This window comes from Anomaloglossus baeobatrachus, chromosome 1, assembly GCF_048569485.1.
Source record: "Anomaloglossus baeobatrachus isolate aAnoBae1 chromosome 1, aAnoBae1.hap1, whole genome shotgun sequence".
NCBI lineage: Eukaryota > Metazoa > Chordata > Amphibia > Anura > Aromobatidae > Anomaloglossus > Anomaloglossus baeobatrachus.
In genome coordinates this window covers 198,936,586-198,964,425 of record NC_134353.1, presented here as the reverse complement: position 1 = coordinate 198,964,425, position 27,840 = coordinate 198,936,586, and the positions used below count along the sequence as shown (strand labels likewise).

Sequence of the window (27,840 nt, the reverse complement as noted above, 5' to 3'; positions counted from 1 at the left end):
ATTACCTATCTCTATTGCATTGATTGCTTTCCAAAAATACAGGTGAAACCGTACGCAGAAAAACCTGCAAAAATGCATTGAAAACACAGCAAACTGCATGTTTTTGCATTTTTCCTTCCAAGAGATGCAGAAATGGTGCAAAAATTTCTGCATCCAAATATTCAATGTGCCCACATACCCTTATGCTTTTACTCAATGCGGTTTATTAGGTTTTAGGTCTTATGTTTGTTTTTTTGGTCTGTTCTGAATAGGTTCTTAATTGCACCATTATATATATTTTTTTCTGTAGATAGGGTCATTTTCCTATTATAGGCTTTAGTTTGTTGGGATTCTTCCTTTTGGCCATGGGTCCTTTGACGCCTCCTTATTATTTTCCCACCATTGCAGTAGTGGTGGGGTATGACAATGGTTTTTAGTGCATGCTGAAAACTTTACCTCCCTGTTCTAGAGCTCAGAAGCTCCAGCCTCCATTAAGGTCCTACTCTCTTCTATTTTCTCTTTCAAACTTCATGTTTCGAATACACTGTCAATCATGCCAAGGGAAAAGAACATCAGCAGTTCTGTCCCATGAACAAGGCAGTACTTTGGAGACGCAGTACTATGTGACGGCTCGACGTGCCTTCAGCATTGCCTCATAACCAGCAGGCCAGCCAAGTTTGAAAATCACATCAATCACTGTTCTGCGCTGATTCATGTGACCCTTCCAGCGCCTCCTCTGTATTCCTGTACTGATGTTGTGTCGAGGAGGTCACGTAGTCAATGTGACATCACCTCTCATTTTTCTCTCTCTTGACATCGTGAACATTGTATTCTGATGGAGCAGAATCCTGGGAAATAGAAGTGACCAGGATTTGAATGGATGGTGGAGCTTCTGAGCACGAGCCCAGGGAAGGTGGATCTTTCAGCATGGGAATGAAACTATTGCCATACCATGCCACCACAGAGATGAGAGCTAAATAATGAGGTGAAGTCACCGAACCACTGGCCTATGGGAGAAATTGGGTCATCTAGGCTACAGAGGAGGAGAGTCATTATCACACTACAGCCACTTAAAAAAAAGAGGAGATCCCTTAAAAGTTTTTTTCCCATTAAAACAATCCTAGTTGATATTTAGAGCACATGTCCATCACCGAGAAGGCAACCCTTTCTCGGGACTCTACTATGACGCAGAGTGGAAAGCCCCTTTGTAGGAAAGACTTGTCTTCTGGTAGACATAAGCCATACTTGTATCGATACTACATTTCCTGTGTATAAGCAGCTGAAGGAAAAATGCCTGGCTGCTCCCCCAGCAAAATAAGCTGTGAGCAGGAACTGTCTGCAACTCAGGTCTAAATATAACCAGACACCACGTTGCCTATTATGCATTTTTTATTAACACACAGAATATATTAAGGTAAACAATATTTAATGTGATTCTAATATTTACTGACTGAAGGTTAGTGATAAGATATATTACAAAGTTGCTTATTTTCCTGCTTACTATTGATTTATGAAATAAATTTAAAACGACGGCTATGCCTTAACCCCGTCACGACCTATGATGTACCGGTACTTCATAGGTCGTGCCTGTCTCTTTAACATAGGCTCACATTTCCCTGCACATATTGGCTGATCAGAGATTTATCTGCGCCTGTTATTCAGTTAAATCCCACTATAAATCTCTGACAGTGGGATTTAACGCGCGTTTGTTGGGGATCACATCATTCCCTGCTGTCACCGATGGCCCTGTGACCCAATTGTAACACCCCGGGGTCGAGGGGTTTTCACCCGACATGTTGCCGGGCCGGGGGTGCAGATCCTCTGCGTCCTCATGGGCTGCCCTGGCCCGGTTTCGTTACCCTGAGACTGAGGAGGGAGGGAAGGCGGTGGACGGGAGGATGTATGGAGGTTGGGGGTGGTAGTGATGGTGAGGAAAGTCTTTTTAGATGCCACGGATGGGTCGCTGCTGTGGGTGCTGCTCTCTGGGGCTGATGGTAATGCTCGCAGCCGGGATGGTGTTGCTCCCCACAGACGGAGCGGGGTTACCCCGGGGAGGATGATGGAAGACAGACGGGGGTCGTGGTAATCTCCATTGGCGCCTCAGTGTTGGGCGACGGCGCTGGCAAATGAGACGCAGAGGCAAGGGCTGCAGTTCCAAGTTGTTTTACTCACAAGTAGTTCAGGCACTGCCCCAGAGTACTGATCTCTGCCACAATGGGCTCCATCCGATCCCAGATAGTCGGCGGTCACTGCCGGCGCCCGTGAAAGTCTTTCTAGTGAAATGTCCCTCGGTTACTATCCGGAACCCGGGACGAGCCTCCAGCTCCAAGCCACGGGCCCACGAAGAAAGAGAACACCAAACTCCACTTGTCTGTGCTAGAGTTATCCCAAGCTGTGCAAGGGAAGGTCTGCTCTAGTGTGATGGTTGTGCCTACTTCTTACCCCATGTGGTGCCCGTGCCCAGTGTGTGTCCTAGCGACTGGGGAAGTTACATGGTTCGTGATGGCTAACTAACCTGTCTGCACTAGTCCAACCGCCTGTGGGAAAACACCTTGCTGTTGTATGTGTGTGTTTTGTGAAGGCACCAGAAGTTAACCCCCTCCTAACCTGGGATGGATATTACCCCTTAAAAGTGGCGTAATACCCTGTAGCGCCTGAAGTCCAGGGGCGCCACACAATCACGGGGCCCCAATGGGTTGTGATGACAGTTGGGGGTCAGCTGATAGCCTCTGTCACTATCATGATGTAGTTCCTGTGAACGTTGGCTGAGCGCCAGCATTCACAGGAGGTCAGCATTTCTGCTGTACAGAGCAGTGCTGAAGCATTGCCCTGAACAGCAAAATCGATCGGAGTATATGAGCTTCAAGTCCACTAAGACGACTAGTAAAAACAAGAAATAGTGTAAAAATATGTTTTTTAAAATATGAAAAAATAAAAAACCCCACAAAAGTTAATATAATCCCCCTTTTGCCTCATAGAATCCAAAACAATAAAAAAAAAACTACACATTGCATCTACCGCAAAATGGTATAATTAAAAACGTCAGCTCAGGATGCAAAAAATAAGCCATCACTGAGCCCCAGATCTGAAAAATGAGAATGTTACGGGTCTCGGAAAATGGTGACAAAAGGTAAATTATTTTTTTTTACAAATTTCAGATTTTTTTTCACCACTGAAGTAAAAATAAAATTGTACATTTGGTATCTACGAACTTGTACTGACCTGGGGAATCATATTACTATGTCAGTGTTACCATATAGTGAACATGGTAAAAAAAAACAGAAACAAAAAGCAATTGTGGAATTGCACTTTTTTTTGCAATTTCACCACAGTTGGATTTTTTTTCCGCTTTTTGCAGTACAATATGGGTCAGAGTGAATCATGTCATTCAAAAGGAAAAAAGCCATAACGTTTTTATTTTTCCGTCCATGTAGCCATATGAGGGCATGTTTTCTTACGGGACGAGTACTTTTGAATGACATGATTCACTCGTCCCGCAAGAAAACAAGCCCTCATATGGCTACATGGACGGAAAAATAAAAACGTTATAGCTCTTGGAAGATGGGAGGAAAAAATGAAAATGGAAAATTGCCCAGGTGGTAAAGGGGTTAAATCGACATTCAGTTTAAAAATTTAGTCTTCGGACTGCCCCTTTAAAGAGTGCTGTTAAAGCTGCTGATTGGAGTAGATCGGCCGACAGAAAGGGGACATCTATGTATTCCCCTTCTTGGTGTCCAGCAGAATTAATGAGAAAACTTTCCTGCCCGGAGGCTTCATAGGAGGATCATTTACATGTAGTTTAATTATGACACATGGTCTTTAACTATAACATATCATGAATGAATATATAGTAAGAAGTCTGGGTATAAATCACAGTGATCAGGTCTCATTGTTCTCATACATTAGGGCACTTATATTATAGCAAAGTGCTTAATTACCATATGAAACAACCTCTGTATGGCTATATGGAGGGAAGAATAAAAACGTTATGGCTCTTGGAAGAAAAGGAGGAAAAATGAAAACGGAAAACAGAAAATCATCAGGTGGTGAAGGGGTTAAGCATAGAAAGACGTGACATAAACTGTGCAGAAGTGCAGCTCCAGAAAGGGTTAATGAAGTCAATATGAGGTGAATGTTTTGGTGAATATATAAGAAGTAACAGAAGGAGCAGGGAGAGATGACACCTCCAGGAGTCCAGAAGGTGCAGCACCAAGGGCAGAGACTTCCAGGATGCTCCTCACCTTGCAGGGGCTGGAGGAGGAGTGACTGGCAGCAGCCTGAGCATTCACTGGCTCCTTCTTCTGCGTCCCTCACTCCCAAGGACTTTAATTAGCAGTTCTCAGAGCAGAAGAACAGATCTGCTCCGACTGGAGGAGTATTGCCTCCCATCTACGGTCTGTCCATCAGTGTGTGACCACAACTAGAGCATCCTACTGCTGGAGGAGCACCAGGAGGCTGGGCACTGGGACTTGCCAGCATCTTCTGTCACCTGGAGAAGAAAGGAGACCCTTCTAACCACAGAGCAGAGAGCAGTAAGTTACTCTGCACTTGATATTATGTATAGGGGGGACTGGCTGCTTCCCTAGTGTCACTTCTGACTATGCTCACAGCAGAGGTGACTGACTGCAGGTTAATGTGGGCTGCACCCATCTGACGGCACAAACAGCTCTTTATTCTACATTGTGTCAATATTGGTTTTCCATCACATAGTCACATAGATGGTAACTATAGTCAGTAACACATGCTGCCAGCTCTGTGCTGGAGGAAGCCGGCAATATCACAGTATGGGCAGATATCAGATGGACTGGAAAAGTACTAGTGTCCAATAAACGAGTGTGCTCTGTGCTATTTATTATCTATCCATTCATATATCTATCCCTCTAGCTATGTACCTACCTATCTCTACACTTTCTATCTATTTATCTATGTATATCTATAAATTCTATCATCTATAGCTACACTTTCTATCATCTATTATCTATCTCTACACTTTCTATTTATCTATCTATGATCTATCTTATCTTATTATATATCTAATATGTTTATATCATCTATCTTTCTATCTATCTACAGTATCTAAAGTATCTATCCATCTTTCTATCATCTACAGTTTCTATGTTCTATCTATCTCTATATCCATCTATCAATTTATTTACAGTATCTATCGATATATCATATCTCCAGCATCTATCTACAGTATCTATCCATCTTTATCTCACCTATCATCTACAGTTTCTATTTATTCTATCTATCTATCTATCCATCTATCTATCTCTACATTATCTGTCCTAGCTATCTATGTGCCTATCTATCTCTACACTTTCTATCTATCTAACTATCTATCTATCTATATCTATATATTCTGTCTATCTACAGCTACACTTACTATAATTTATTATCTATCTCTACACTTTCTATCTATCTATCCCTCTCTCTATCTATCTCTCTACATATCTATCTATCTCTATCTATCTATCTATCCCTCTATCTATCTATCTCTCTATCTATCTATTTATCTATCTCTTTATTCCTCTATCTATCCCTCTATCTATCTATACCTATGTATCTATCTATCCCTCCCTCTATCTATCTATCTATCTACATATCTATCTATCTATATATCCCTCTATCTATCTATCTATCCATCTGTCTATCCATCTATCTATCATCTATCTATCTATATTGATCTATCTATCTATCTATCTATGTATCTATCCCTCTATCTATCTAACTATCTATCTCTCTCTCTATCTACATATCTATCTATCTATCCATCCATCTATCCATCAATCCATCTATCTATCTATCTATTTATCTATCTATTTATCCCTCTATCCCTCTATCAAATCAAATCAAATCAAATCAAATCAAATAAGCTATCTATCTATCCATCTATCATCTATCTATCTATCCATCTATCTATCCCTCTATCTATCTAACTATCTATCCATCTATCATCTATCTATCTATCCATCTATCTATCCCTCTATCTATCTAACTATCTATCTCTCTCTTTCTACATATCTATCCATCTATCTATCTATCTAGCTATCCTTCTATCTATCCATCCATCCATCTATGTATCCCTCTATCCATCAATCCATCTATCCATTTATCTCTCTGTATCTTTCCCTTCCAGTGTGCAGGAACACTCTTCTATTTTTAGTTTTTCTGCCTCCCATTCTGTTCAGTTCAGGATTTATGCCAAAGTTACACGTTTCACTGCTGTTTTTTAATCTTCTTGGGATTGGCAGATATAGCCAGTGTGTTTTTGTAGAGTATAAGAATATAGCCACAAAACGTAAGAAAAGCAATGTATGCACACAGCAGGTTTCTCATTTTTAACCATTTAAAGCTAGTATGTGTGTAGGTTAATATATCATGGGCAAGATAATGTTTGTTTGCAGTTTTATGTAATAATATTACACACAGCGCATTGTGACCATTAGAATCTCATGGTCACTTTTTGTTCCTAATTTTAAATATATCTGAAAAAGCCGCGGATGTCAAAAGAATTGAGTCTGGTAATGATGGCTGAAATATTTTAGCAATCAAAACTATATGAAAATTCCAATATTAGTTATGACCAGCCAGGCCACGTTTGTCAATATTATCTACTCTTTCTGCTTGCTTTAGTAAACACAGTATGTTTATAAATGTCAAAAGAGGCTATGCCTGAAGGGTATGTCACACAGAGGATTGTATGTACATTTCAGAGCAGCTTCTGCTCCAAAACCCCCATGAAAAACCACTTCAAAAGCTGTAAGAAAAAGCTTCAAAAGAGAAAGAAGTCTATAGGGCACATGGTGCTGTTTTTTCTATGATTTTTTTCCATGTGTTTTAGTTTTCCAAGTGGAAATACAAGCAGCTTGCCAATTTTTGAGTTATTTGTAGTTAAAAAAATGTTCATCATATGACATCAGAATACGTTGAAACAGAAAAAAAAAAAAAAAAAAAATCACAAAAAACTGGAGAAAAATCAACATAAAAAACAGTGTAAACATACAATACTCCAAAAGTATATAAACAGAACCATAGTGACCGGCTACATCCACATCAGACAGGAGAGAGGACACGTCGCTCCCCTGTCCCTCTGTGCTCATCATTAGTGCATTCATGTAACCTATAAAACATGTAAGTAATAGCCAGAGATTACCTATAAAACATTTACGTAATAGTCAGAGATTAGCTAACCGTGCTATTAGTGGACATTTGTGCTTGTTCAGGGTTAATTTTCTATAGAAAATCAACAGACTCCTGTCAATAGTATAAGGAAGCTGCTAGACCACAGCTCCAAGGAGTAAATCCAGAGGAGTAAATATATCAATGCTGTCATGTCTTACAAGGGGCATAGATAGATGATATTGTATATGTACTTACCGTCAGCATACTGTATATACAGAGGTTTTATTTGGCATTTAAGCACTTGGCTATAATAGAAGTGTCCAAATTACACTGTGATTTATACCCAGGCGTCTTACTATATATTCATTTATGATGTGTTACAATTAAAGACTGTTTGTCATAAGGTTTATTAAAGCTATATCTAAATGATCCTCCTGTGCAGTCACTGGGCAGGGAACGTTTTAAATGTATTCCTGCTGGACACCAAGAAGGGGAATATCTATCAGTTGGCAGGTCTTCTCCAATCAGCAGGTTTAGAAGCTCTCTTAAAGAGGTGGTCCAAATAAATTTTCAACCAAATCTCTGTTTAACAGGGTAATGTACACTAATTCCTAATATGGTTGTATAAAAATTCCCTACTGTTCACTAACTACACTAATTGATGCAAATTATTTTACCTACTTCCTGTCTGACTCTTCAATTGAGAATCCCAGTGCATGCTGGGATTCTAAAACGAACTGTCATTAGGGGGCTGAGGCTGCAGTCACTGTCCCTACCCCCTTCCTGAAATGAAGCATCATCAGTCACCCCCGCTTCAGGGACTGATCTGATTCCTGCTCTGTCCCTGTGCACTGTCATTGTGCGATGTGCACAATGACAGTGCACTGTGTTGTGTCAGAGCAAAGCAGACAGTCAGTACATTTTATCAGAGCAAGGCTCAGAGATCAGCGCTAATCTCTGAAAAGTGACTAGTAATCTGACACAATGTCCTGACTATCTGCTCTGGTCTGTTGCCAACTCATTACAGCTAATCTTAGCCGGTAGTACAGAGCACGCTGCACAGTTCACTAAGACAGCATGCAGGGATAGAGCAGGGACCAGACCAGGTATTCAAACGAGTGTGACTGATGCCGATTTGTTTCAGGGAGGAGGCAAGGGCTCTCATAGGGACTGCAGTCTTTTCCACCTAATGACGCTTCATTTCAGGATCCCAGCATGCACTGGGATTCTCAAACAAAGAGTCATAGACAGGAAGTAGAATAAAAAAATCAATAGTAGTTAAGTAGTTTGGAAACAGTAGGAAACTTTTAATGCAAGTATATTAGAAATTAGTTTAGATTATCCAGACAAATAGATAGGGATTTGGTTAGCTTTCGGACAACCCCTTTAACTTCAGTGATTGGAGGGGAGAGGCAGATGGACAAAATCTCTTCCTGCTTCACCACCTAAATCTAAATTGACCAGATTATCTGGTAAGCTGTTAGTGACTTTTAACTCTATTGCAGACACCTTGGAAAGACACTAGTTGAGAGGAGATGTCCAAGTATTTTTAAAAAAGAAGAGCAGCCGTTTCAAAATAGCAGCAGTTAATCCCCCGCCGATACAGTGCACTTGCTTCTGTAGTCTCCCACTGATTTTTGTTGACAGATTGTCAGCTGTGACATTCTTTACTAGCAAGTGACTGCTGCAGCCAATCAATATCCTCAGTGGCCACATGCTGGGTGCTGCACTAAGTATTATTCTTTTCTAGAATCTAAGCAGGTTATTAAATCCTTGCTGCTTAATTTAATAATATACTGTACCTTTTTAGATGTAATGTATCCAGCTCATCCAGATGGTAAAAAAAAGTCTTTTTATTTTATACGTGTAACAGATGTAACATCCACAATCACTTCTCATAAAAAGTGATGAATTTCGAACAAATGTTTCTTTGTCATGTGTCTCAAAATAAGGACAGAATCCAACCCCTTATTGGGGTCTTCTAAAATTTGAAAACTTTCTAATATCCATGGATATCTTAATACTTGGACAACCAATCTCAACTCCACACACAACCACAGTTCTGAGAACTGGGGTTGTGAAGAGCTCTTCATGAATGGAGTGGAGTTCGATCATGCACACTACTGCTCCGTTCATTCTTATAGGCATGCAGAAGACCATCTGAGCACATCGCCATTAAAAGTGAGGGCATGATCGACTATTGCTCCATTCACATTTTTCTGCACCCCAGTTCTTAGTTTTCATGCATAGTTGAGTCACTTGGCCTTGTTTCCATATCAAAGGTATGGCTTTTTGGCCACAATTCTTGCATGAAGATTTCTTTTGGCCAGACTTCTCTTAACAGAAGACAGGTGTAGCAGGGACCTGCGGTTTACTGCCAATTCTGAGATAATGGCACTGCTGGACATCTTCTGGTCTTGAACGGAAGTAAGCATGATGTGTCTTTCATCTATTTCATTGTTTCACTACTTCTACAGTCCTTAACCACTTCATGACCAGGCAATTTTCTGTTTTTTTTTTTTGTTTTATGCTCCCCTTCTTCCGAGAGCTGTAACCTTTTTATTTTTCAGTCAATCTTGCCATATGAGGGCTTTGTTTTTTTCAGGACGAGTTGTACTTTTCAATTAAACCATAAGTTTTACCATATTGTGTACTGGAAAATGGCAAAAAAAAATGCTATTGCATGATGGTTTTTGTGCAATTTTATTCACTGTATTCACTATATGGTAAAACGGATGTGTTGGTGTGATGCCTCAGGTTGGTATGAATTCATAGATACCAAACATGTAAAGGTTTATTTTTATCTAAGGGGTTTAAAAAAAATTCTGAATTTTGTCGAAAAAAGTGGCACACTTTTTGCGCCATATTCCACAACCCGTGGCATTCTCATTTTTCAGGATATGAGGCTCTGAGATGGCATTTTTTTTGCGTCTTGAGCCAACATTTTTATGGTACCATTTTTGCGCAGGTTCGACGTTTTGATCACCTGTTATTGCATTTTGCGCAAAATTTGCAACTACCAAAAAATGTAATTTTAGCGTTTCAAATTTTTTTGCTGCTATGCTGTTTACAAATAAGATTAATTGATTTTATATTTTGATAGATGGGATGTTTCTTAACACGGTGATACCAAATGTGTGTATATTTTTTATAACTCTTAATTTTCAATGGGGTGAATGGGTTGTGAATGGAACTTTTAGGTTTTTTCATTTTTTTCAATTTTTTTTAAAACTTTTTTTATTTTACCAGTCCCCCTAGGGGACTATAAGGATCAGCAGTCCGATCACTCATTCGTCCTGATCAGAGCAGCATCGCTCTGAGCAGCAGAAATGCTGCATTCATGTTACAGCTGGCTCTCTGTCGGCTCTAACAGGAAATACGTCATGATAGTGACAGGTCATTATATGACCCTGTGCTACCATGACAACCATAGAATCGTATCAGCGGAGCAGTGCACGTTCCACGCCGCGCCACCAGCTCACCGCAGAAGCCGGTGGTGATCACCCCTTCATGATTTAGGACATACCGTTATGTCCTCGGTCATGAAGGGGTTAAATTTGCTATTTCTTGGTGTCCGCAATGCTGAGAAATACAGGCATATACTTATCTATTATGCAATACTATTAGGGAGATATTTGATTGGTTGGCAATTTTTGTTCTGCAGCAGGACAACAACCTCAAACATGCAGCCAGTGTCATTAAGTCTTATTTTCAGAGTAAAGAAGAACAAGGAGTCCTTGAAGTGATGATTCCACACTACACAGCCCAAATCAACAGGACTGAGTCTGACTTAGATTTCACAAAAAGACAGAAGGATTTGCACAACCCTTCATCCAATGATTTGTGGTTAGTTCTCCAAGATGTTTGGAACAACGTTCCTGCCGAGTTCCTACAAAGCCGTTTGTAAATGTACCTAGAAGAATTGATGTTGTTTTGAAGGTAAAGGGTGGTCACACTGAATATTGATTTGAGTTAGATTTCTCTTTAGTTCATTAATTTTGCATATTGATAAAAATAAACTAACAACATTTCTATATTTGAAAGCATTCTCACTTTGCAACAATTTTTACACACCTGCCTAAAACCTTTTTCACTGTACTGTATATCACATGTCACATAGCGATACTGTAAACAAAAATATTACTTACAAAGCCTTATAAACCATTTGATATACTGCTTAAAATAATAAAAAAGTAATATTTTGAGACTAAATTATGAATATATCAATACTCTATAAGCAAGATTTTAACTTTATAATGTTTTAAGATTTTTATTTATGGAGTTGTATTGCCTTACATTAAATGAACAGTAGTACAACATTATGCCTCTCCATGCCACTCCAGTTCGGAAGCTTGTTCTGTTCAGCAGGGGCTTCCAGCAGGGAAGGCATTTAAAGGGAATTTATCAGCAGGTTGTTGCTATGTAATCTAAGGACAGCATGCTGTAGGAGTTAAAAAACAAAAACCAACTATGCTTCTCTTATCAGGTTGTGTGCTGTTGTTTACTTAAACTAAAAGCTTCACCACTTAGTGATTATCATTGCTGGACTACAATATCACATGCATGACAGTCCAACATGCCCCCTCCTTTTATTGACATCTCACTGTAAATGTACAATCTCTATTGAGAACCTGGTATGAACGAGATCTCACTCTCAGGTCTACTGCTTTGCTTAAAAAAAAAAATCTTTTATTGTGTCAGAACAGCTGCAGCCAGTAATCTAAGTGATACATCCTTGGATTCAGAATCTTTTTGCCTACATCATGCTGCTCTCAGATGAGGTAGCAAAAACCTGTTGACGATTCCCTTTAAAAATTAGATTATGCTCTTTGTACGAGGCATGACAAAGAACTGTTTGTTCGAAATGTGCTGCCTATCATTGGTAACCCAAGTCATTGTGGATTTTTTTGACTCGTATATATGAAACAAAAAGCAGATTTTCTTTTCATCATCTGGATGACCTGGATGGTTCATATAATCCTTGAACAAGGTGATCTCATGCCTCCATGCACCAGTAGACCAAATAATTGCAGACATGGTGAGCTCACTTTGGAGAGCAGCTGTGTAGGACCATTGTTGGAGAAGTAGGGCCCAAAATTGAACCATGGCGAGGTGCATGCAATCAAAAAAACCCTTGAGCCAGTCCAGGTACATAATGTCCAAGCTAAGAATAATCTTTAGACTGATGAATAACCATCACTACCAAGATAGTTACTGTGATCTGCATTAATGGATTATATTTGTCTTCCTTCCACCAGGAGAAGCAGATTTCTTAGAAAGAGATTGAGTAGCTGTGACTGGCATGAGAACCGTGCTTGTCATTCTGGTGACAACAGCTAGTGTAATGGGAGCAACCTCCTGACACTAGAACTTCTGGGATGGATTGTGTTCCCCTCTTTAGGGAGATAATCGCTCTTGTTACAGCCGCTCCGCAGTAGACCTCTATGGACTGAACACTTTGCTGTTAAATTACTGTATTAAAGTAAATGTGCTTCAGTTGAATGTCACCATCAAGCTGTGCTTCTCTGGAGCAAATTGTTTGTATGCTTACAGCGTGCTTGTCCTGTCAGGGTTCATCGCCACACCATACTACATACACACTTTGCAGACACATTAGGTGAAGTTTCTGAGAGGGAATTTAAAGAACAGCAGGCAGCACAATAAGGAGAATGTACCAGTAATATCTTACATCCGAGCATTTTTACTAAATGAGTCTATTACAGAAATTGTTCTAGTTTTCCTGATTTTACAAGAAAAAAAATAATACCTTTTTTGTGGAGAAATCATTTAAAAACACGTTTCCTGAATCTCCACGTCTGTCTTGATCATATCCTGCCTCGTCATGAAAGCAAAAGTGGAAAAGTCATTATTCTACTATTCTTCTAAATCACATTTTCCTTCTCAAAATTAATGACGTATTTTTGTTTAATGCTTGAGTTTTTGTGCCTTCAAGTGGCGTTTTAGGGTAAATGAGCTTTACAGAAAAGAGTACCCTACCTAAGTGACCAGCTTCGGCAAAGAGCAGCTCTCTCATGGCCAGGTATACAGTAGCTCTCCTATCTATAGAAAAGAGTTTATCAGGACCTTCATACCTGTTTTTTCGGCATTAAAAAGTCAAATATTTTGTGACATGTTTTTAATGCATAAAAAATGCACTTTTTATATATTTTATCCACTTCAAGAAAGTTGTAATGTCAGTGTGGTGAGCTAGATAAATTAGATGAAGGCTGGGAGTACTCCCCAACTTTGGCCGTGACACCTGTAGTGCAACCAAGTTTCACTAGGTGTCACTGTTACATTGCAGTGCAAACACATGAGTAGGACGTCAACATAGCCCCACAGGTACTGCGACCGCAATAAGCAAGCCAAAACAAGTCCAACCGTCTTGGATTTTTTGCAACTGCCCAATCTCAGTTCTCTCAAGGTTGCAAATTGACCCTATTCACTTTTATTGTACTCCAATGTAGCAGTGACACTTACCAAACTTTGGTTTTGTGACAAGTGCCCAAAGTCCCTGTATAGCCCTAGCCTTAAGCTAAATGCATGAACAGCATAAACATCTATATTTATTAAAGGGGTGGTCCGAAGGCTAAAAAATTGTCAAACAAATCCCCACCTATTTAATGGGGTTTTCTAAACTAATTTCTAATATGGTCGTATTAAAAATTCCCTACTGTTCACTATCTACACTAACTACTACTAAGTGACATCACTTGGGGGCAGCGCTGATCTCTTAATGCTGCTCTTAAAATGCACCCTAACTGTCTGCTCTGCTACCAGCTCATTGCAGAACGCAGGAACAGAGCAGGGACCAGACCAGCCCCTAAAACGAGCGTCACTGATGACGCTTCATTTCAGGGAGGGGACAGAGCTTGTGGCAGTGACCACAGTCTCTGCTCCCTAGTGAGGCTTGGGATGCACTGGAATTCTCAGAAGAAGCGTCATATGCAGGAAATAGTGAAAACATTATTAGTAGTTAAATAGTGTAGTTAGTGAAAAATAGGGAATTTTTAATGCAAAAATATTAGAAATTAGTTTAGATTACCCCCTTAAATAAATCAGGATTTGGTTGAAAATTTGTTTAGACTTCAGACTACCCCTTTAAGGAGGGGGTTTAAAAAGTGGAAATCAGCTCTAAAATGAAGTATTTCTGAAAAAGACAAGATACACTGATGATCAAAAGGGTAACAATGTTTTGACCTTTTGACAATTCTGAACTGTAACTATGAACTAAGGTTATATAAGTTAATTAAAGACAGCTTGGGGAGTTGAATTGGAAATGGCATTGTTTACTTTCACACATTTTTAGGGCATTCGGTTAGTAGGGCATTGTTAACGGTCACACATTATTCTGTCATGGTTAAGGGTGCCGTCACACTTTAGCGATGCTCCAGCGATTCCACCAGCGATCTGACCTGGTCAGGATCGCTGGTGCGTCGCTACATGGTCGTTGGTGAGCTGTCAATCAGGCAGATCTCAACAGCGACCAGTGACCAGCCCCCAGCCACCAGCGACACGTGGAAGCGATGCTGCGCTTGGTAACTAAGGTAAATATCGGGTAACCAAGTGCTTGGCTACCCGATATTTACCTTGGTTACCAGCGCACACCGCTTAGCGCTGGCTCCCTGTACTCCTAGCCAGAGTACACATCGGGTTAATAAGCAAACCGCTTTGCTTATTTACCCGATGTGTACTTCGGCTACGTGTGCAGGGAGCAGGGAGCCAGCACTGGCAGCCTGAGAGCGGTGGACGCTATTAACCAAGGTAAATATCGAGTAACCAAGCAAAGCACTTTGCTTGGTTACCCGATATTTACATTGGTTACAGCTTACCGCAGGCTGCCAGAAGTCGGCTCCCTGCTGCCTGCACATTCAGATCGTTGCTCTCTCGCTGTCAAACACAGCGATGTGTGCTTCACAGCGGGAGAGCAACGTCCAAAAAATGAAGCAGCACTGTGTGTAACGAGCAGCGATCTCACAGCAGGGGCCAGATCACTGCTCAGTGTCACACACAGCGAGATCGCTAATGAGGTCACTGCTGCGTCACAAAAACCGTGACTCAACAATCTCGCTATATGAGAAGTACCCCTTAGGCTAATCACTAATTTAATTATCACTTATTTAAACTGTACAGAGTCAGGAGAAATATCCATGGTCATGTGAGACTATCAAGACATTATGGTTTATACTTGGGAAAATTACTGCTGTACGTGTTTGTTCACGAAAAATGTTGCAAAAACTGATAGCAGCATATTTACACTCATTCATTGTTTTCTATGTAGGAAATGCGCTGCAAAAACGTTGAATGAATTGACATGCTGCAGGTTTTAAAAAAGTTTTCTAAATCAGTAAAGGAAAAAATCAAATTTCTGAAATGCCACAGCTTTTGCTGGTACTGCAAAAACCAGCTTTTAATTTGGATTAAAAAATGCAGCAAACATGCACTGTGTGAATAGAGCCTAAAAGTGACTCTAACGAGTACCTTTCACTTGACATATATGTTTCTTTTTTTTACATAAGGCTCTTCTCATGAGTGTGGCATTATATTGTTTTTTTGTTCTGACATCTATCCATTCCTTAAATATTGCCCGTATGTGCAGTTTCTTGAAAATGTTTTAATATTCTCTGAACTTTTCTACATTTTTTCATGATATACCCACAAACGTAAATGTATTTTATTGGGATTTTATATGGTACACCAACGCTAAAAAGCAAGTATATGTGAAGTGTAAAGGAAATGATACATGATTTTCTAAATATCTTATATATTTGAATATGGTGACATCCATTTGTATTCAGTCCCCGAGTCAATACTTTCTAGGACCACCTTTCACTGCAATGACTTCTGCAAATCTTTTGGAGTTTGTGACTACCAGCTTCAAGCATCTAGAGGCTGACATTCATCTTATCCAAATACAATAGCTCTATCTGAATGAGATTGGAGGGAGAGCATCTTTAAACAGAAATTTTCAAGTTTTGTCACAGATTCTTAATGGCACTTAGGTTCTGGACTGTGACTGGGCCATTCACACACATGAATATGATTTGAGCTAAACCACTCCATTGTGGCTCTGGCGGTATGTTTATGTTTTGTTGTCCTGCTGGAAGGTGAAGCTACGCCCCAGTTTCAAGTCTTCTGCAGCCTCCAACATGCTTTCCTCGAGGATTGTCCTGTATTTAGCTCCGTCTTCCCGTCAACTATAAAAAGCTTCCCTGACCCTGCTGAAGAAAAGCATCCCCTCAACCGATGTTGCCACCACCATGTTTGATGGTATTTTTATGGTGATTTGCAACTTTAGTTTTCTGCCATACATAGCATTGTGTATTTAACAAAAACAGGTATACTTTGTTTTCTTATGTCAAGAGTGCCTTTTTTCACATGCTGGTTGTGTGCGCTACATGACTTTTTGTAAACTGCAAATGGGATGTCTAATAGCTTGTATTCAAAAGTGACTTTCTTCTTTCGACTCTTACATAAATGCCAAATTTGTGGAGTATATGACAAATAGTTGTCCTATGGACAGGTTCTCCAAAGGGCAACTGTGGATCTCTGTAGCTCCTCCAGAGTGAACGTGGGTTTCTTAACAGCTTCTCTAATTAGTTATATCCCTGCTTACAATGTTAGTTTAGGCGGAAGGCTATGTCATGGTAGCTTTGCAGTTGTGCCTAACTCCTTCCTTTTTTGGATGATGGAATTAACAGTGCTCAATGAGATGTTCTATTTTTTTTTATAACCTAACTCTGCTTTACTATTCTTTACAAGTTTACCCCTGACCTGGTGTGTTCCTTGTTTTTCATGATGCTTTTTGATGTTTAATGTTCTCAAACATCATCTGAGGACTTTCCAAAACAGCTGGAGTTACATTGAAAACAAATTACACAAAGGGGGACTCAATTTAGTAATTAGTTACCTTCTGGAGGCAATTGGTCACTCAAGATTATATTTAGGGGTATCAGACTACAGGGAGCTGAATAAACAAAACCAAAAAAGAAAATAGTGAAGAGGAGGTTCCAATAATTGTATCACCAATAAGAAAATATAAAAAAAAAACTATAATATAAATTGCAAGCCTCGCTTGCATGAGGGAAAAAATCTGACAAGTGCAATGCAATAAAATCTTGCATATCACTAGGACCAATGTTAGTCAATGAGGCAGAATAGATAAGTGATTTTTTTTTTCCTCATCCAAATTTGGGATAAGAAAAAAGTTGCAGTATGCTATGAGTAGATGTGTAAATTGGACAAGATTCGCCAATACTAGTCAATGGGTGCGAGAAAAAAAATAAATGGTATACAGACCATATATATGCTGTCCGTTCTTTACAGATACATTACCATTCTGTAGCACAGAACACTGTAAATGGTTCTGTAAATGACTGTAGAATAATAGTTGCTGAGAATAAAAACGCATGTCATATGGATGTGTGGCGCCCTGGACTAGCCAGGTCGTCACAGATAACACACAAACACCCCCGCTCCCATTAGACAGTGACACCAGCCAAACACAAAACCCTTGTTGCCTCCCTCCAGTGTCTGATGTCCACACCAGGTGGGGTGGAGCCAAGCAGTTGGCCCCACCCACTGAGGAGTTCACAGGCCTGGAGGCGGGAAAAATAACAGTTTAGTCCAGGAGGTGGAAGTGAGAGGAGTAAACACTTGAGTGTCTGGGTTGTGGCTCAGGCACTGACAGCAAGGTTGGCAGACGGTGGTGGCCATCTGCAGGAGTGGTGGAGCAACGCGGAACCGTAGGACCGGGTCGGGCGTTGGCCCGCCGGTACCGACCGGGGAGCGAAGTGAAGCCAGCACACACAGGCAGGGCCATCGGACCCCGACCAGGCTTGGAGCCGCCGACAATAGTCAAATCCGAGTGTGACCGGAACCCCAGGGGTTTCCTAACAACCAAAGACCCGATAGAAGGCAACCGCCCACACCGTGAGGGTATACAGCTACCGCCTAAGGCTAGAGACCCAAGGGCCACCGCCTGTGGGCAAACGGGCTCCTCCGGCATCCATCCACCGGGGAGCGGACTACCGTTGGGGATCCATAGTAGTCAAACGAGAACATCAAGGTGCAGGGAAAGACAGCCGCCATCACCTGTCCAGGGAGAGACACTGCAGCCGGCTGCGGGACCCGTCCATCCAGCCGTTTGGTTTACCGAGGACTTTGTGCATCTCTTACTGAGTGAGTACACCCATGCCATCCGGCACCGCGCCGCGCTGTCCCTGCAACCCTGCACCTCACCAACCCAGCCTCCCCATCACATCACCGGGCCCCGGGACCACCGACCCCTACCCACGGAGGGGGAAAAGAACATCCCAGCTGCTCCCTACCATCGCTCCCGGGATTCCCGTCACCAGCAGCGGTGGTGCCCATCTTCACCACGACCCATGGGTGGCGTCACGGACTAAATCCCCCAAACCAACCACCCCTTTCACTCACGGGCAAGGATTTCCGCTCGAGTTTCCGAATCCGGCCCACCGCTCAAGTTACCGAGCGGCAGCAGCCGCAGCAGTGCCGGACCCGAGCGTTGGCGAGCGCGCAGCAGCGGCGGCGTCCTCCCCGCCCGTGACAACTTGGCGTCATGAACAGGATTGAACCCCTCTACTTACCAGTAGAAGTGCGCCTTGTCATCTCCGCCGGCGGTGTCCGGCCGAAAATTTTGAAGCGCCGCCATCTTGGCGCGAAAATCTTCCGCTCAAGCATCTTCTCCGAGCAGGGAAGGCGCGAAAGCAAAGCCCCACCCCCAACAAACGGAAGTGCTGAAGAGAACCAAGGGGGGGCGGGTGTGTGTCTGCCTAATGTAGCCGAGGCTATAAAAGCGGGGACGCCAGGACTCTGCAACCAATTGGTTCCTGGAACACGGCCGCGTATGATGTCCCGTCCGTCCGGCACCGCGGAGATCCCCGAGCCCACACCAGGAACAGCGGCATGGGTGGAGGCCCGGGCCGCACAAATATGCTGTCGCATTCAAGCCCAGGTCCGGATCTTGATGGAGCGCTGGGTGGCCGAGATGGAGGAAGTGGCGGCGGCCATGCGGAGACGCGAGGTGGAGGCAGAGTTGGAGGAGCGGGTAAGCGACCCACGCCCCTGTGTCCGAGAAGGACCGGCCGCTGCGTCTGAGGGGCCCGGCCTGCGCCCGCTCACCCTCCTGCCTCCCCCGCCATCCGTACCGGTTGCTGTTGCCCCTCCGCTCGGTTCGCTACCCCCAACACCGGTAGCGGAATCCAACCCATCCGCCCTAGAGGACCGGTCTGGGGGCGTTATTCGGGAACGGCCTGTGTCCCTCCCGCTGCCATGGAAGGCCCCGCAGGAAGTAGCCGTGCGCGACGAGAAGCCGTCGGCCCCGGAGGTGGCCGCACCTGAGACCGTCCCGGCTCCGGCAGTCCGCCCGACCGTGGAAGAACCGGCCGCTGCTGGCCCGAAGGCCCAACCGGTGAGGCCAACTGTCCCTGAATCCCCCGCCTAGGCTGAGGCTGCGCCAGGCCGCCACTGCAAAGCAGCAGTACAGGCCACATCACCGCAGGACCCCCACGAAAGAGTACCGGTAGTGGCCGGTGTGGGCGCGGTCCAGCGGGGCCCGACCCGGGCGCAGGGGTCTGCCAACACCCCTTATTGGGACAGGGAACCAAACCCGTTGGGCCAGGAGATTGCCGCCAGGGAGCAGCAGAGGGCCGAAGTAATGGCGCGGGTGATCAAAGAAAAAGATGCACTCCGCCATGCCACCTTTCGGGTGCGGGGCCCGGTGTACGAAGGCCAAGTCCGGCAGTTCGACACGCGGAGGGGGTTCGGATTCATATACAAGCCGGGCCTGGAGGCCGAAGTGTTTGTGGCCCGCCGCGATGTCAACTCACATCTTCCCACGGGCCACCCAGGTCGTGATCTATTGCCGTGCGACCTGGTGACTTACACCCGCCACTGCGGAGAGAGGGGCTGGTTCGCCCTGGACGTTAAGCAGAGGAAGAGCCGCGGTGAGCAGATGTGGCCCCAGCCCCCTCCACCTCCACCAAGCCGTCTGGATGTGGAGCTGGAAGAGGTCCTGGAGGAGTACGACCTCAAGTAGTGGCAGCAGTCCGCCGTTGCAAGCAAGTTGTCCCCCATTGGGACCCTCAGCAGTTTGAATGAATGACAAAAATCAACCGAGTTCTTCACCTGATTGTCTACTTGATTATTCCGGCCGTTGCCGGCAAGTTGTCCCCGGAGGGACTCTGTGTGTTTTACCACCCACATGAGGAACTACTCATGGACATGGCTGAGAACTGGCAGGCCACCCACGAACTGGTGGGCATGTAAATAATTTTATGGGATGGAAACCATTGCCGCCTCCGGAGAGGCAGATTGGAGGAAGGACCCGCAGCAGAGCAGGCTGGGGCCCGGCCACCACCAGGACCGGTGGCCATCCTCCGGGGGTCAGGGCTCCCCCAAGGACGTGCGGTCCCCTGAAGTGACAGCCGGGTGCGAGTAGCCGTACCCATTCCCGCTCGGGCAGCCTGAACCTGGACTTGGGTCAAGGGGTGCTGCCCACTTCGTAAGGGCAGCATCAGGGCTAGGTTGCTTGGGTGGGAGAGCGGATGACATCCGTCCGTCCGTCCGTTATTATTAAAAATGTTTTTGTTTATATGTGCAACGTTTAAGTGTCCTCAGAAAAATGCTTATATGTTTGAAATGTTTACATGTAATTTATATTTTTACAGTTTTCGGAAAAAAAAATAAAACCGGTGATGGACGGGCAGCCCGCGGATGGTCTGCATTTCACCAAGGGGGAATGTGGCGCCCTGGACTAGCCAGGTCATCACAGATAACACACAAACACCCCGCCCCCATTAGACAGTGACACCAGCCAAACACAAAACCCTTGTTGCCTCACTCCAGTGTCTGATGTCCACACCAGGTGGGACGGAGCCAAGCGGTTGGCCCCACCCACTGAGGAGTTCAAAGGCCTGGAGGCGGGAAAAAGAACAGTTTAGTCCAGGAGGTGGAAGTGAGAGGAGTAAACACTTGAGTGTCTGGGTTGTGGCCCAGGCACTGACAGCAAGGTTGGCAGACGGTGGTGGCCGTCTGCAGGAGTGGTGGAGCAATGCGGAACCGTAGGACCGGGGTTGGGGGTTGGCCCACCGGTACCGACCGGGGAGCGAAGTGAAGCCAGCACACACAGGCAAGGCCATCGGACCCCGACCAGGCTTGGAGCCAATAGTCAAATCCGAGTGTGACCGGAACCCCAGGGGTTTCCTAACAACCAAAGACCCGATAGAAGGCAACCGCCCACACCATGAGGGTATACAGCTACCGCCTAAGGCTAGAGACCCAAGGGCCAGCACCTGCGGGCAAACGGGCTCCTCCGGCATCCATCCACCGGGGAGCGGACTACCATTGGGGATCCATAGTAGTCAAACGAGAACATCAAGGTGCAGGGAAAGACAGCCACTATCACCTGTCCAGGGAGAGACACTGCAGCCGGCTGCATGACCCGTCCATCCAGCCGTTTGGTTTACCGAGGACTTTGTGCATCTCTTACTGAGTGAGTACACTCGTGCCATCCGGCACCGCGCCGCGCTGTCCCTGCAACCCTGCACCTCACCAACCCAGCCTTCCCGTCACATCACCGGACCCCGGGACCACCGACCCCTACCCACGGAGGGGGAAAACAACATCCCAGATGCTCCCTACCATCGCTCCCGGGATCCCCGTCACCAGCAGCGGTGGTGCCCATCTTCACCACGACCCGTGGGTGGCGTCATGGACTAAATCCCCCAAACCAACCACCCCTTTAACTCACGGGCGAGGAGCGCCGCTCGAGTCCCCGGATCCGGCCCACCGCTCGAGACACGGAGCGGCAGTAGCCGCAGCAGCGCCGGACCCGAGCGTTGGCGAGCGCGCAGCAGTGGCGGCGTCCTCCCCGCCGCGACACATGTCATTCGCATGTTATATGGATGTTAGGCAAGGAAAAATTGCACACTAACATAGCAGGACATATGGAATACAAACAGATTTCACTTGTCCTACTCTCCTGGATGAAAATCGGTCAGCTATTTTATACTCTTGTGTGAACCCAGCCAAAATTAATATCTCTAAGGCCCCCTTCACATGTCCGTGTCTCCGGTACGTGCTAGGTCCGTGCCCGTATGTACCGGAGACACGGGCCCACGTATACCCATTAAAATCAATTAGTATATGTGCACGCACGTGTTCTGCCAGAGGCCCCTCTGCTCCACACGGATGCATGTCCACACGTCTGCTCCACACGGATGCATGTCCGTGTTTCTCCGGCAGCACGGGCCCGCACACGTACCACACGGAAGTAGCGTGGATCTGGGTGCACGTGACATGCGCCGGAGAAACACACGTGGCATTGTAAAAAATAAAAAAACACAAACTCACCTCCACCATCCCTGCAGTCTCTGCCGCGGCTGTCACCTGCATCCGTCCCCCAGTGAATTTGAACAACGCGTCTTCCTCACTGGGGGCCGGAAGCAGCGTCAGCGGGGTGTGGCCTGTGCCGGACGCTGTCATTCAGTTCCACAGACAGCTCCGGAAGAAACAGGTAAGGCGGGGCTTTCCGTTCTTCGTGTGTTATTACGTATAACAAACGGTGAACAGGAATGTGCCACAAACACGGCACACGGGGAGCAAACCACCCCTTTAACACGTACGTGAAAAAACGGATCGTTTTTTTCATGGACGTGTGAAGGGGGCCTAAAAGCAAGGCAACGCCAAATGATAAAAAGGAAAAGGGTATAGTAATGCAGACAACTAGGGGAATATGAGGACTATCTGTCCTTAATGAACCCTAACATGCCCCTGTCTGTGCCCGGGAAGGTTGACACACTAACCATGCACAGTGCAGCAAGGTTAGCACTATATGACCCTATATGTGCCCAATGTAGGACAAAATAAGGAAAGATATATCCACAGAAACTAAATAAATTAATAACACAAATATAGCAAATGGAAAAAACACATTGTAGAATATCCATGTTAATAATCCATATTATGCCTAATAATATAATTTTAGAACCCAGGATTAATAATAATAATAATAATAATAATAATAATAATAATAATAAATACATCAGATAAATTCAAAACATCAATTATGCTTTGGAAACCCCCCCAAATTATCAGAATTTTCCAAGCATATTATACTTAGCTTAAAATGCAAGTGCTGGTAATGGATCCAGAATTAATTGCAAACTGTGCCAAAGCATTTCCCCCCAAGGTTTCTGGGTTCATCTGGGGACCACTTGTTGCATGGAGCCCTAACAATGAACAATGGGATACTGGTAATACAGCATCTAAAACTTATAGACCTGTGGATATAGGTACGGTATTACGTGTGGGTCCTAAGCCGGACTGTGCACCATAAATGCCCAGGAGGGATATCACCTCTGGAATGTAGAAAATTAAGTAATTTTGGGCTGTGGAATTCATCATGCATTCCATCGAATACCATGCATTGGAAATGACGTTCATCACTTGTATAGGGACAGGAAGTGATGCACCCTTGAGAGCAGTGGAGCGCAGATGCACTACGCTGGCTATGCCCATCTGTCATGCATGTAAGCTTAATAAAAAAGCACATATCAATGCAAGATGGTTATAAATATAGCAAATATAATATACCCCAACCAAATGTAGGCTCAGTTAAGGCAACACACTAACATGCAAAAGGGTATGCAAACTCTTTTCATGTCAATATATTGTTACTATTTTGCTCCCAAAAATGTAAACTTTTAAATATTATTATTTTGTAAGCATTTTTTAAATCTGTTTTGATATTGAACACTTCCTGAACCCTTCTGTGCATTTTCTCAATCCGATTCAAGCATTTCTCAACCAATATCTGATCTCAGATCCCTTCTGCACCTTCCCAATGTTGGTGCATATTGGTCAACTCACTTGGGTATGTATACCAATTTTTCTTCAACTCTACCCACAAGTGTTTGATTGGATTGTGGTGTGAGAACTGTGGAGGCCAATCCAGCACCTATACTTCATTGTCATTGAACCATTTCTTCGCCTATCTCGACATAGGCTTCTGGTAGTTGTTCTGCTGGAACACTATGTCATCCTTTTCATACCCTAAGTACTCATCAGAGCCTAGTCTATTAATTTTTGTTCCATTGCTCCAAATCACCCGTTTTCAATCTTCTACTATCCATTCTTCGTACTTTTTTGCAAATGCTTCTTATGACGATATTAAAGTCAAGGCTTTTTCACCTTTTTTAGTCCACCATTCCAGAATTGTGTAACGTGCATGGCACAGTGGTTGCACGGACATCTGTGATCTCACTATTACAAAGCATACGAGCCATCTCCACTGCCATTTGTGTCACACCAGAACTGATATATTTTGTAATGAGCTCACTTTTTGACTTTGATTTTTTTGCCTCGGCATCTATTGCTTTGTTTTTTAATGGATGGACGGACTTCACCTTGTATTCTTATAACTGTTGTGACACTCACATGATGCAGTATCTTACTTTTTTGGACAGAGAGACCGCTACTGGTGAGCTGGATGATGCTGTTTCTCTTTTCTTAGGAAATCTTCAGGCTGCTTCTCGATTTGAACCAGTAACTTTTCGCTTGTGAGTCAACCTAATAACACAGTCAGCTATTAGGGAATGTGAGGATAGGTTGTAATTTGTAGTATACAGGAAGAAAAAGATTTTTCCACTATAGGAGACCAAATAGCTATTGGATGATAAATACCATCAGTGGCCACCAGGGCCTATCCTGTACAAAAGGGCACCCTATAATGTGAACACCATTAAAAGCGATCAGACTAGATGAAGCTAACAAAGCTAACTAAAACTAGAAGGTCCACCTGGTTTCCATTTGTAATATCTTGTTATTACCTTGTTCGTTGAATGGATGATGGGATTGTTTCAATCACGCAAATTGATATTGAATCTATATCTACACTATGTATGGCTTTACCATCATGTGCCAATGTGATCTCCCTAATATGTCTAATGTTCCCAAAGTGTTCGCTAATATGGGCCTGGGTTTGGCATTTAATTGTACCTATGTAACCCATGAGGTATGTGCAAGTGAACAGATATACTACACCAGATGTTTTGTAGTTGCCAAAATAGTTGTTTTAATTGATCCTATTAGGAGCTACACTACCAAGGATATTTGAAGGAGTAATATGTCTGCAGAAACTGCAGTTTACACACCTGAAAGTTCCCAATGATCTGTTGTCCTTTTTCTGCCTTTCTAAATGTGACAGAAGCAGTCAGGGAAATATAATATAACCACATATGTCAGGATCCACCCTGAGAATTCCCCAGTATTTTCTGAGGCTACCCATAATATGATCGGTGTGGTCATCATAAGTACCTATCGGTAATACTTTCAGAGGTGGATTTTGGTGTAGAGGTGAGTAATGATTATCTGTTCTTGCTCAATGCATGTTTGAATGCTGATTCAGTGACTGTTCCAGGGTAGCCCCTATTGCGGAATCTCCTCTTAAATTGGCAGCCTTGTTCTGAAATTCTGCCAGAGAGGAGCAGTTCCTCCTCAATCTTCGAAAATGCCTCTTTGGTATTCCTTTTATTAAGAGAAGTTGGGTAATGGCTCTCCCACCTTAGTAGTCTATTTGTTGATGTTGGTTTCCAAAAAATGGTATTCCTTAAAGAGCCATTTAAAATATATTGAAATGGTGACATCAAGAGATGTGATTTTATCCATGCCAGTTTCATAAGATGAATGAGAGCCCGAAATCATTTTAAATAAGATGTTTAACAATGGACTCAAAAGATAATTTGTCCCGAGACCACAAGATCAGAATATCCTGTATCATGTAATATCTGCAATATAATATATTGCACACACCACATCCTCATCCCTAAAGACTATTGTGTCTTCTCACCAACCCAGGAGCAAGTTAGATGGGGGCATAAAGGCTCCTCACGGCTGTGCCAATGAGCTGCTGGTAGTATTTGCTATTAAATAAGAAAAAAAAAATGAAAAATGCAAAGTGCAGAAATGTCAATAGAAATCTGTTGTGAAGACGTGACTACTGTGAGACCAGAGAAGAGGGGGATGGTGCTGTAGAGAGATTCTATATCTATTGAGGCAAAAATAGTCCCTTGGGCCATCACTATACCCTTCAACAGATCAGTGGGATCTTCCAGGTAGGGCCATGACATAGCCGCCTCTTAGTTGATCCAAATAAATGCTGTGGTTCTAGCACAAAGCATCAACCTCTGAAACAATAGGCTACCACTTTATTGGGTTGAGACCCAGTGACAGGTTGTTTAGGGAGTAGAAAGTCAAATTCATTCATAGGGCGGCTTTGCACATTGCGACATTGCACGTGCGATGTCGATGGGGTCAAATCAAAAGTGACGCACATCCGGCGTCGCAGTCGATATCGCAACGTGTAAAACCTTTTTGATACGATGAACGAGCGCAAAAGCGTCGTTATCGTATCATCGCTGCAGCCTCCAACATTTCCATAATGCCGATGGTGCGACAGGTACGATGTTGTTCCTCGCTCCTGCGGCAGCACACATCGCTGTGTGTGAAGCCACAGGAGCGAGGAACATCACCTTACCTGCCTTCCGGCTGCAATGAGAAGGACGGAGGTGGGCGGGATGTTTACATCCCGCTCATCTCCGCCCCTCTGCTTCTATTGGCTGCCTGCCGTGTGACGTCGCTGTGATGCCGCATGACCCGCCCCCTTAGGATGGAGGCGGGTCGCCGGCCAGAAGGACGTCAAACGGCAGGTATGTGCGTATGAAACTGCCGTAGCGATAATGTTCGCTACGGCAGCTATAACAAGATATCGCATGTGCGACGGGGGCGGGACTATCGCTTTAGCATCGGTAACACATTGTTGCCGATGTCGCAACGTGCAAAGCCCGCCTTAGAGACAAGCCTATATGTAAGGCATTTTCAAGGATCTCCAACAACTTAGAGGTGTAGATGAGTATAGGATCGCTACGGGGGATGTCATATGTGGGGTGATCTGATATAGTAAGACACATTTTGACATAGTTCGTATTGTCCATAATCACTGTGTTACCTACAGGCAAAACAAATTACATATTTATGGCAAGTAATAGGTCATCTTTAAATATTTCCCTTATGGTGAATTCCCCCTATAGACTTAATAATCACAATGTCTGCATGTCAATAACTAATCAAAAAGGGATTTTAGCAGCTGATTTTCTCACCTCCTTAGGGAAGGGAGGGACCTAATTATAAACTGGTAGTGTAGTGAAGAAAGGGTAAGTAATAGGAATTCAATTTTTAAACAATTACCTGGTAGTTTTTGTCTTGAGTTGTCCAAAAAAACCTTACTGTGAGAGATAAATTAATTGAATTCTGCTTGAATTTACAGAAAATCAACATTTTTGAGAATACAGGATTTTTATAAATTTGCAGTGCACAGATTCAGTCATTTTGCTGAAATGTGGACAGCTGGCAAAAGTTGTTTATTTTTAACATACCTTACCAGATGAATGCTCGCTGCCTGCCGTCTTGTCCTCAGAGCTACCTCTTATTTCCCCTGTCGCTAGCCACATCTCCCGACTTTTCACTCTAGGCTGAGACTTCTGGCTGTGACCTGCCCTTGGATGTCAATGCACATCGTATATCTATATATATAATTGCCTTATTCTGTCTGTCTGTCTGTCATGCTCCAAAATTGTGTCACGGTGACATTGTGTCACCGTGACATGTCCTTACGGTGACACAAAGCTGATTGGCCGCTGGGTTCGCCATGGCCCC

At 43.8% G+C, this 27,840-nt stretch overlaps 1 protein-coding gene across 1 annotated transcript in view; it reads left to right on the top strand.

The window, feature by feature from the left end:
* The first annotated feature begins 4,178 nt into the window (after positions 1–4,178).
* Positions 4,179–27,840, top strand: part of NPY2R (neuropeptide Y receptor Y2) — a 178,713-nt gene continuing 155,051 nt past the window's right edge. Inside the window, exon 1 of the mRNA XM_075335397.1 lies at positions 4,179–4,511. The gene's annotated coding sequence lies outside the window, so the exon portion shown is untranslated. The remainder of the gene's footprint in view (positions 4,512–27,840) is intronic.